Here is an 11,019-nt window from a genome sequence, read left to right on the forward strand (position 1 = left end):
AGGCCCCTGGACACGAACTTACATACAACGTGAAGAACGCATGAACCAGGAAAACAGACTACATAAAACGAACGAACTAACAAAAACCGGAACAGTCCCGTGTGGCGTAACATACAGACACTGACACAGGAGACAATCACCCACAAACAAACAGTGAGAACAACCTACCTTAATATGACTCTCAATTAGAGGAAAACGCAAAACACCTGCCTCTAATTAAGAGCCATACCAGGCAACCCAAAACCAACATAGAAACAGCAAACATAGACTGCCCACCCAAAACTCACGCCCTGACCATCACACACATACAAAACAACAGAAAACAGGTCAGGAACGTGACAGTTTCACTTGTGAATTTTCACATGTGGCCATACAACCTTTACCATGTGAAACCATGTGGTTTTGGAACACTTCACATGTGGTGATATTTCACATGAAGTTTCACTTGTGAATTTTCACGGGATCACATAACCTTCACCATGTGATATCATATTGGTGCTCCCGAGCGGTGCAGTGGTCTAAGGCACTGCATCTCAGTGCTGGAGGCGTCACTACAGACCCTGGTTCGATTTCAGGCTGTATCACAACCGGCCGTGATTGGGAGTACCATAGGGCGGCGCACAATTGGCCCAGCGTCGTTAAGGTTTGGCCAGGGTAGGCCGTCATTGTAAATAAGAATTTGTTCTGTGTGGTGATATGTGGTGATATTTCACATGTGTATTTACATTTTCACATATGAATATTTTCACATGTGGATATTTTCACATGACATTTCACAGGTGAAGAAGACCTGCAAACAAAAATGTGTCATTAGGATGTCCCTGGAATAGTTGCAGTTTTTTCAACTAACATATTTAACATGATTACGTTGTGTATGTTTATTTATACAGTAATTATTATTCAACATGTCCTCACCTGGGATTTGAACTCACAACCTCTTGGCTCACAGCATTCCAATCTTCCTGCTACAGCACCATGTCTGTGTCAATGACTGATTTCAACTGTAATCCAACACTATGGACTTCAAAGTACATTTCAGCTTTGTTAAAAATAAACTCAAGGAAAACAAGTATATTTATCATAGTGATTCAGGAGTAACATTAAAACAGAATAATATGCCCCACCAAAATTAGATAAATATAAAGAAAACTCTGAAAGTGCTGAAATAAGTCAATTAAATCAATGACAAGATAATAGTCAGATTAACTGATAACTAAAATAGCAGTGCATTTCGCACTCTTTTGCTATGTGCAGAGATGTATTATAGGTAATGAATGTGTATTATAGGTAATGAATGTGTATTATAGGTAATGAATGTGTATTATAGGTAGTGAATGTGTATTATAGGTAATGAATGTGTATTATAGGTAATGAATGTGTATTATAGGTAATGAATGTGTATTATAGGTAGTGAATGTGTATTATAGGTATTATAGGTAATGAATGTGTAGTATAGATAATGAATGTGTAGTATAGGTAATGACTTCTGAGAATGCAACATACTTTGTGGCTGTCACGTATACTCCCTCTCCGGCGTCTAGGTCATCAGGCTGCTGATTATCCCACACACCTGTCACCATCGTCTCGTGCACCTGCGCCTCATGACACTCACCTGGACTCCATCACCTCATTGATTATCTTCCCTATATCTGTCCCTCCCCTTGGTTCTTTCCCCAGGTGTTATTGACTCTGTTTTCATGTCGGTGCGTTTGTGTTTCGTGTTTATTTAATTTATTAAAACACTCACTCCCTGAACTTGCTTCCCGACTCTCAGCACACTCGTTACAGTGACGCAGCAGAAAGATCAGCTCACTCCAAATCCCATTTGGGGTCAGTGGTCTAAAGTACTTTAGTAAATATACTTGAAAGTACTACTTAAGTAGTTTTTTGGGGTATCTTTACTTTACAAAAAAAAATTCTCACAGCTTTTACTTTAACTCCACTACATTCCTAAAGAAAATGATGTACGTTTTACTCCATTCGTTTTCCCTGACACCCAAAAGTACTTGTTACATTTTGAAAGCTTAGCAGGACAATAAAATGGTCTAATTCACACACTTATCAAAACAACACCCCTGGTCATCCCTACTGCCTCTGATCTGGTGGACTCGCTAAACACATGCTTCATTTGTAAATGATGTCTGAGTGCCCCTGGCTATCCGTAAAAAAAACTAACGTCTGGTTTGCTTAATATAAGGAATTTGAAATTATTTATACTTTTATTTTTGATACTTTAGTAAATTTGATCAATTACATTTACTTTTGATACTTAAGTATATTTAAAAACACATACTTTTAGACTTTTACTCAAGTAGTATTTTACTGGGTACCTTTCACTTTTACTTGAGTCATTTTCTATTAAGGTATCTTTACTTTTATGACAATTGGCTACTTTTTCCACCACTGGTTGGAGTCATATTGAAAATTCAGTACTAAGTTATCATAGAGTCATTAATTAAAGGTATTTACACTATTTGAGCTGAACAATGTACCACTTACCTTAAAACCCCCATACCAATTTATTACTTCCCTTACAAAAAAATAGCTGTTTCACATGTACTACATTTAGAGTTCACATGTTAGAAAACCTAACTCTAAATGTGGTATTGCATTTTCGCATGTTTAAAAATGCTCAAGTAAAAAATTGAATTGTCTTTTTCACATGTGAAAAACTGTCACGTATACCCCCTCTCCAGCCTCTAGGTCATCAGGCTGCTGATTATCCCGCACACCTGTCACCATCGTCTCGCGCACCTGCGTCTCATGACACTCACCTGGACTCCATCACCTCCTTGATTATCTTCCCTATATCTGTCACTCCCCTTGGTTTATTCCCTCAGGTGTTATTGACTTGTGTCTCGTGTTTATTGTTGTTTTGTTTATTTATTAAAACACTCACTCCCAGTACTTGCTTCCCGACTCTCAGCGCACTCCTTACAAAAACTTTCACATGGGAAAATCTAACTCACATGTGGAATTGCATTTTCACATGTGAAAAACGTTCACATGTGAAATTCAAATATGCAGTTTTACATGTGGAAAACGTTTAAATGTTGTCACAGGTATAGTTTCATGGTATCAAGTTGATATTTTGCATTTGAATGTTCTCACATTTATTTCACATGAAATCAAGTTCACGCATGCTCAAGTGTTTTCACATGTGTAGTTTCATTTGATCATATGTGGCTTTTACATGTTGTCACGTTATCACATTAACTTCACATAAGTTAATGCGTGAAATTCATATGGGCTCTCTCTCTCTCTCTCGTAACCATTCTCATGTCTATCCAATAAAACTCAAGCAGCTTCCAACAGATTTAAGAACTATCCTTCACTCGCCTCCACTCCTCCTCATCTACTCTCCTGATACATTTAACCAGTGCCTCACTTGTGTGTGCCTGTGAGATACAGTATAACAACTGCTGACCTTGTCTGTCTGCATGCTACAGCTGGCTGATGGAATGGCACACTTTAAATGATGGAAAGTCCCTCTATGCGATGGATAGCCACACATCTACCTATCCACACGCACACACACACGTTGTTTTTACTATCCAAGTGGGGACCAACAAATATATTCCCATTCAAAATCCTATTTTCCCTATCCCCTAACCCTGAACCTAAACCTAACCATTAATATAACTCTAACCCTAACCACAAACCCCTACCCTAAAACGAAACCTAACCCTAACTCCTAACCCCAAATTCTAACCCTAATTCTAACCCTAACCCTAAACCTAACCCCTAAGCCTAAAATAGCATTTTTCCTTTTGGGGACTGGCGAAATGTCCCACTTGTCAAATTTTCCTTGTTTTACTATCCTTGTGAGGACTTTTGGAACCCAAAAGGATAGTAAAGTTAGACCACAAACACACCCCACCCACACACGCACACACACTCACTGGACCAGGCAGCATGGCAGGGGGGAGTCACGTGATTCCGGGGATCAATGCGGCCAGTAACGATGGGTAGCCAGAGAAACTCTCATGGTGAGTCCACTGGGAAATGCTACTGGGGAGATTTCAAGAGAGACCCAGTCCCTCAAAGAGACAGAATCACAATAATCCAACCAATGAGAAGAATATTGTGGAGGACAACTGATCAGTGACATTTCATGTGTTTTTTCCCTTTATTGACAACATGTGCAGTCACACATGTCAAGATTGGGATTGCAGGTCAACATGTCAACATTTTTGTAGATATAGAGTAGTTAAGATGTATCTGAAGAGATGGCTTCATGTAACCACCGGAGTAAATTGCAAACAGTTTAACTTGTACTAATTGGATCTAATTAGATAAATAGCAGATGGAGAGAAGGACAGGGACTGATGAAGACAATGCTGTGGCCCTAGTAATCCCTCTTTGTCATGCAGGTTTTAAATCAGCCTCAATGACGAGAGTTCACGTCTATTGATTTGACTTTGGTAGGAACAACAGTCATTTATATTCTTCCATCTCATTGTTTTAGTTTTTTTACTGTAGATGTGTTTGGGGCTGCACTGTTGGGCAAAAGCTCTGGTCTATTAACAACACAATTATTTTACACAGATGATTCATAGTATGCAGGCAGGTCCTGGCTGAGGGACTCTGGCAGGTCCTGGCTGAGGGACTCTGGCAGGTCCTGGCTGGACGGCTCTGGCAGGTCCTGGCTGGACGGCTCTGGCAGGTCCTGGCTGGACGGCTCTGGCAGGTCCTGGCTGGACGGCTCTGGCTGGTCCTGGCTGGACGGCTCTGGCTGATCCGGTCTGGCGGAAGGCTCTGGCTGATCCGGTCTGGCGGAAGGCTCTGGCTGATCCGGTCTGGCGGAAGGCTCTGGCTGATCCGGTCTGGCGGAAGGCTCTGGCTGATCCGGTCTGGCGGAAGGCTCTGGCTGATCCGGTCTGGCGGAAGGCTCTGGCTGATCCGGTCTGGCGGAAGGCTCTGTAGGCTCTTGGCAGACGGGCGGCTTTGCAGGCTCATGGCAGACGGGCAGCTTTGCAGGCTCATGGCAGACGGGCAGTTCAGGCGCCGTTGGGCAGACGGGCAGTTCAGGCGCCGCTGGGCAGACGGGCAGTTCAGGTGCCGCTGGGCAGACGGGCAGTTCAGGCGCCGCTGGGCAGACGGGCAGTTCAGGCGCCGCTGGGCAGACGGGCAGTTCAGGCGCCGCTGGGCAGACGGGCTCAGACGGCGCTGGGCAGACAGATGGCTCCGACGGCGCTGGGCAGACAGATGGCTCAGACGGCGCTGGGCAGACAGGCAGTGCAGAAGGCGTTGGGCAGACGGCCGACTCTGCCCTGCTGAGGCGCACAGTAGGCCTGGTGCGTGGTATAGGCACTGGCTGCGCTGGAGAGGAGGAAAGCTCTGACAGCGCTGGACAGGTGGGAGCAGCTGGAGAGAGAACCCGGAGAGACAGCCTGGTGCGGGGGGCTGCCACCGGTGGACTGGTACTTGGAGGTGGCACCGGGTATACCGGACCGTGAAGGAGGACACGTGCTCTTGAGCACCGAGCCTGCCCAACCTTACCAGGTTGAATGGTGCCCGTAGCCCTGCCAGTGCGGCGAGGTGGAATAGCCCGCACTGGGCTATGCTGGCGAACCGGGGACACCATTCGTAAGGCTGGTGCCATGTATGCCGGCCCGAGGAGACGTACTGGAGACCAGATACGTTGGGCCGGCTTCATGACATCTGGCTCGATGCCCAACCTAGCCCTCCCAGTGCGGCAAGGTGGAATAGCCCGCACTGGGCTAAGCACGCGTACTGGGGACACCGTGCGCTTTACCGCATAACACGGTGTCTGACCAGTACGACGCTCTCTCACTCCACGGTAAGCACGGGGAGTTGGCTCAGGTATCCTACCCGGCTTTGCCACACTCCTCGTGTGCCCCCCCCAAGAAATTTTTGGGTCTGACTCTCGGGCTCCCAACCGCGTCGCCGCGCTGCCTCCTCATACCAGCGCTCCTGGGCTGTGGCTGCCTCCTTGATGATCAAATTAAGATCTTACATATATATATATATACTCTTACATATTTATATAACAGTAATGGCAAATAAGGAGGTCATCACAACGCATTGGACTGTTATGGATTTTCAGCTTCAGCTTCGTTATGGATCTTTCCTGGTAGACTTATAGATTTGAACATATAATTTATTAATTCCCAGCATGACTGCAGCGAGGCCAAGTTTACGTCCTAAATGGCACCATACTTCCAACATAGTGCACTACATTTAACCAGAGCCGTAAGGGCCCTGGTCAACAGCAGTGCAATATATAGGGAGTAGAGTGCTATTTGGGACACAAGCAAGGTAATTGATTTCTTGTTCATGGTCTACAGTGTGGCTGCGTGTGTATGCAGGCTGCACAATGTTCTGCGTGCTACTGGTAAGCCACACCAGTCGCAGCCTATTAACAGTCTTCTTGATCACAGGATGATACACTGGATGAAAAAGTCTTGAATCTGCTAACTGGCTTTGCTCTAACTGACAGGCTTGCTTCTAATACGGCTAGGGACAGCGACCACAGGATCCGCTTTTAGGTCTGTCTTTCCCATGAATAACGTGATTAAGTCCTCTGTAGTTAAAGGAAACTGGAACATAACCACACTATTCACATCCACTTTAGAGTTAAAGAACAGGCCCCCACCACCCCTCCACCTCCATCACCCTAGGTCCATCCATCTACCCCACCACCCCCAGTCTGCTTTCCCAATTACCCCTCGCTCCTAACCCACTCCCATCATCTCTCCTTTCACCCCCCCCCCCCCAGTCTGCTTTAACTCTCCCTAGTCCCTACTAGCCCTCCCCCAGTCTGATTTAACTCTCCCTACTCCCTACTAGCCCTCCCTCAGTCTGATTTAACTCTCCTTACTCCCTACTAGCCCTCCCCAGTCTGCTTTAACTCTCCCTAGTCCCTACTAGCCCTACCCCAGTCTCATTTAACTCTCCCTACTCCCTACTAGCCCTCCCTCAGTCTGATTTAACTCTCCCTAGTCCCTACTAGCCCTCCCCCAGTTTGCTTTAACTCTCCCTACTCCCTACTAGCCCTCCCCAGTCTGATTTAACTCTCCCTAGTCCCTACTAGCCCTCCCCAAGTCTGCTTTAACTCTCCCTAGTACCTACTAGCCCTCCGCCAGTCTGATTTAACTCTCCCTAGTCCCTACTAGCCCTCCCCAGTCTGCTTTAACTCTCCCTACTCCCTACTAGCCCTCCCCAGTCTGATTTAACTCTCCCTAGTCCCTACTAGCCCTCCCCAGTCTGCTATAACTCTCCCTACTCCCTACTAGCCCACCCCCAGTCTGATTTAACTCTCCCTAGTCCCTACTAGCCCTCCCCAAGTCTGCTTTAACTCTCCCTAGTCCCTACTAGCCCTCCCTAGTCTGATTTAACTCTCCCTAGTCCCTACTAGCCCTCCCCCAGTCTGGTTTAACTCTCCCTAGTCCCTACTAGCCCTCCCCCAGTCTGATTTAACTCTCCCTACTCCCTACTAGCCCTCCCCCAGTCTGATTTAACTCTCCCTTCTCCCTACTAGCCCTCCCCAAGTCTGCTTTAACTCTCCCTATTCCCTACTAGCCCTCCCCAAGTCTGCTTTAACTCTCCCTAGTCCCTACTAGCCCTCCCCCAGTCTGATTTAACTCTCCCTAGTCCCTACTAGCCCTCCCCCAGTCTGCTTTAACTCTCCCTACTCCCTACTAGCCCTCCCCAGTCTGCTTTAACTCTCCCTAGTCCCTACTAGCCCTCCCCAGTCTGATTTAACTCTCCCTACTCCTTACTAGCCCTCCCCCAGTCTGATTTAACTCTCCCTTCTCCCTACTAGCCCTCCCCCAGTCTGATTTAACTCTCCCTAGTCCCTACTAGCCCTCCCCAAGTCTGCTTTAACTCTCCCTAGTCCCTACTAGCCCTCCCCCAGTCTGATTTAACTCTCCCTAGTCCCTACTAGCCCTCCCCCAGTCTGATTTAACTCTCCCTACTCCCTACTAGCCCTCCCCAGTCTGATTTAACTCTCCCTAGTCCCTACTAGCCCTCCCCAGTCTGCTTTAACTCTCCCTACTCCCTACTAGCCCTCCCCAGTCTGCTTTAACTCTCCCTACTCCCTACTAGCCCTCCCCAGTCTGCTTTAACTCTCCCTAGTCCCTACTAGCCCTCCCCCAGTCTGCTTTAACTCTCCCTACTCCCTACTAGCCCTCCCCCAGTCTGATTTAACTCTCCCTACTCCCTACTAGCCCTCCCCAGTCTGATTTAACTCTCCCTAGTCCCTACTAGCCCTCCCCAGTCTGCTTTAACTCTCCCTACTCCCTACTAGCCCTCCCCAGTCTGCTTTAACTCTCCCTACTCCCTACTAGCCCTCCCCAGTCTGCTTTAACTCTCCCTAGTCCCTACTAGCCCTCCCCCAGTCTGCTTTAACTCTCCCTACTCCCTACTAGCCCTCCCCAGTCTGCTTTAACTCTCCCTAGTCCCTCAAACCCTCCCCCAGTCTGCTTTAACTCTCCCTACTCCCTACTAGCCCTCCCCCAGTCTGATTTAACTCTCCCTTCTCCCTACTAGCCCTCCCCAAGTCTGCTTTAACTCTCCCTAGTCCCTACTAGCCCTCCCCCAGTCTGCTTTAACTCTCCCTAGTCCCTACTAGCCTTCCCCCAGTCTGATTTAACTCTCCCTACTCCCTACTAGCCCTTCCTCGCTACTAACCCACTCCCATCATCTGTTCCTTCACGGTCCCAGCACTGTCTGTTTGCTGTCACAGATTACGATACTGAATCCCACTTGTTTTATCCGCAAAATCTCTTTGGCAGATTGTCCCAGTCATGGAATTATAGCTGTTAATAACGTGAGGCCAGTCAGAGGCAATTGTGCATTTTTAATCTTAACTTTGGCCTCTTTATGGCGGAGGCTGTATGCCTTTTGTCTTCTTGATATTTTCACTGCAAGGCTTACTGTTCTGTCTGTACATGGGTTGGTAGTTCTTCTTCTTCCAGAGCAGAATTTAGTTTCAACAGTCTCCTACTCCAACACCCAGTCACTAAAATGGTTAGCTGGCAGGTCTGAATGGCTGAAAGAAAGTAGGATCTGTTTCAGCACAGCATGACATGGCCTAAAATGTATGATGCTTTGTGTCGGTATTAGCGAAAAAAATTCAAACGAAATCGGATTATGTGGGGTTCATAGCATGTCTGGGTTAATGGTAGCGGCCAAAAAAAAAAACGTTGGACAGGAAAAGTATAGATATTTGCAAGCAAGCCTATGGCAGATGTCAGGAGAAAGGACCAGGACCCGTAGACCGTATAGAGTCTACAGACGGCGTCTGATGAAGGTCTCTGACCATGCAAGAAATGAACACACACACACAACAAACAGTAGAGTATCAACAAACAACTGTCTTAAAGAAAGAGGAATAACTTCCATTCTGAAGGTGTTAGCTAACTCCTGTAGGACAGACAGATTTTACCATCAGGGTGAAATATTGGTCATAAGTAAGAGCTGTAACAGCATTACCCTGAGCCCCCTGCCTCTCGCTGCTGTTAGCCCTATCTCATTGTTGTCATCTAGGGCCCTTGTGCCATCACATTGGAGGCAGCGGCAGAAACAAAAACCAATATCAAGGAGAGAGAGAGAGGTCAAAAGCAGTGCACTATATAGGGAATAGGGTGCCATTTGGGATCCACACATTTTCAGCATGGCTCTTTTCAATAGACAGTGGCGGGAGGGGGCATGACAGAGCCAGAGCCAGAGCCAGAGCAGAGTGCAGGGAGGGAGGGGAAGGAGAGGGGATGCAGGGAGGTAATGGGGAAGGAGAGGGGATGTAAAGGAGAAATATGGCTCTATCCACTAGTGATGTCTGCTAGCTGCTTGGGTCAGGGGGAGTGTGTGGGGGACCTTTAAGTAAGCCAAGGCTGGAAGAAATGCAGCTCTATCGCCTGCTGTCAAATGAAACCCTTACCAAACAAGCAATGAGGCGGGTGGTGGGGGGGATAAATACACCTAAAATACTCATAAAACAGGCATCATGAAGTTCATGAAAACTAAGTGGGCCGCATCCAGTTGATATGCAAGAATATTCTCAACAACAGACAGTCATGCATGGGCTGAGGTCTTTACTGGCTCCATGGATCGATAAATATTTACAGCATTTAGATGTGATTGATTTGACTCTCATAAGCTCCCACCGCTCGCTGTCTCTGTCATTTTCCCCCTCACGCCAGAGTGCTGTTGGCATTATGAATACATTCCATATGCTTTCATCAATGGATGAAATGTGTGTGCATTGCAATGACTAGGGACTGTTAAAGAATGGCCTGAGAGGAATCCACAGATGGGTAGTTAGAGTGCCTCTCTCTAGTTCTTGCTCTCTCTTTCTCTATCTCTCTCTCTACCTCTCTTTCTCTGTATGTATGTCACGTTCTGACCTTAGTTCCTTTTTTATGTCTTTATTTTAGTTTGGTCAGGGCGTGAGTTGGGATGGGCATTCTATGTTGTTTTTCTATGTTTTGTTCTGTATGTTATATTTCTATGTGTTTGGCCTAGTATGGTTCTCAATCAGAGGCAGGTGTCAGTCGTTGTCTCTGATTGGGAGCCATATTTAGGTAGCCTGTTTTCATTTGTGTTTTGTGGGTGATTGTTTCCTGTGTTCGTACCATACGGTACTGTTTCGGTTTTAATTTATTCTCTTGTTATTTTGTATTCATTCTCGATTAAATAATATTATGGATACGTACCACACTGCATTTTGGTCCTCCTCTCCTTCCACCAACGAAAGCCGTTACAGAATCACCCACCAACGAAAGACCAAGCAGCGTGGTAAATTGGAGCAGTGCAAACTGGACTATGAGACAACTTGGGAGGAGATAGAGAGGTGGTCGGTCGACCCAGGAAGAGTGCCGGAGCCTGCCTGGGATTCTCTGGAACAGTGCGAGGAGGGATACAGGAGAATGGAGTTGGCGAAAAGAACACGGCAGAGCAACAGGTATGAGAGGCAGCCCCCAATTATTTTTTTGGGGGGGGGGCACACGGGGAGATTGGTGGAGTCAGGCGATAGACCTGAGCCAACTACCC

The sequence above is a fragment of the Salvelinus alpinus genome, chromosome 13 (assembly GCF_045679555.1).
Source record: "Salvelinus alpinus chromosome 13, SLU_Salpinus.1, whole genome shotgun sequence".
NCBI classification, from domain to species: Eukaryota; Metazoa; Chordata; class Actinopteri; order Salmoniformes; family Salmonidae; genus Salvelinus; species Salvelinus alpinus.